This window comes from Cyprinus carpio, chromosome B4 (assembly GCF_018340385.1).
Source record: "Cyprinus carpio isolate SPL01 chromosome B4, ASM1834038v1, whole genome shotgun sequence".
Classification (NCBI taxonomy): Eukaryota; Metazoa; Chordata; class Actinopteri; order Cypriniformes; family Cyprinidae; genus Cyprinus; species Cyprinus carpio.
Genome location: NC_056600.1, coordinates 8,448,336 through 8,449,509, shown reverse-complemented (window position 1 = coordinate 8,449,509; position 1,174 = coordinate 8,448,336).

Sequence of the window (1,174 nt, the reverse complement as noted above, 5' to 3'; positions counted from 1 at the left end):
TTAAACTTTACTACATATATATTGTTTGGGTATTACAGTATGTTTGGTATGAACAATGTGTATTTAGTGTAAGTGTGAGGTTGGTGAATGGTAGTAATCCCTGTGCTGGTCGAGTGGAGGTTTGGCAAGAATGGTCAGTGGGGGAACAGTGTGTGATGGTCAGTGGGATATGACTGATGCTGCAGTGGTGTGTAGAGAGCTGGACTGTGGGATCGACTGTAAAAGCAACAAGTAAAGCTCACTTTGGACCGAGAGCAGGACCAACCTCAATGGCTCTTGTAGGATGTAGAGGATCAGAGACTGCACTGAAAGACTGTAGTTCAAACAGCCAGTATACACAGGAGGCCTGTCATCATGGTCGTGATGCTGGTGTGGTTCTGTTCAGGTCTGTGGAGGCAAAAGTATTCACATTCATTACTCAAGTAGAAGTATAGATACTAGGGTTTAAAAAGACTTTTTGTAGAAGTTGGAAGTATCAACTCAAGCTTTTTTTACTCAAGTAAAAGTGTAAAAGTACTGGTTTCCGTAAAACTACTTAAAAGTATAAAAGTAAAAGTAATGTAAGGGAAAAAATGCCATTAAGAACAAAAAGCTTAGGTCAGCCACACTACCCCACCTCCTCAAAAAACATTTTTTCTAAAGGCCATAGGCCATTATGACTATAATGTTATATTAAAATATTCTTATGTCAAAAATTTGGGATGCACTAGGATTACCTGTTTCAGCCGCAGATATATGCCCATTGAAAATGAACGACTTTAGTACAATGCAAATACATTAAAGAACTAGAGATATGATGACTAGTTGCCTATAAGTATTGTAATGGTGCAAAAAGTCAAACTTCAGAGGCATGTCATCAATAACCTTTAATGGAATGTATTTAATGTACATCCAAGCTTAGCTGCAGGAATCTTGCGAGGGCAATGAAACAAGAAAATTGAATTGTACCCAGGAGCAGGCTTAGTAACAATTACCCTTGTATGGTTGTCTATTTACAATAAACATTAGTGCTGTCAAAATGAATGATTAATCCAAGTGATTAATCAAAAATAAAAATGAAAAATAATTCATAATCCTAATACCTTCTTGATTGATAGCTTCCTGTATTAAGCTGCATGGTTAGAGATTTGGACTTGTAACCAGAAGGTTTGCAGGTTCAGTCTTGGTGAGAGCA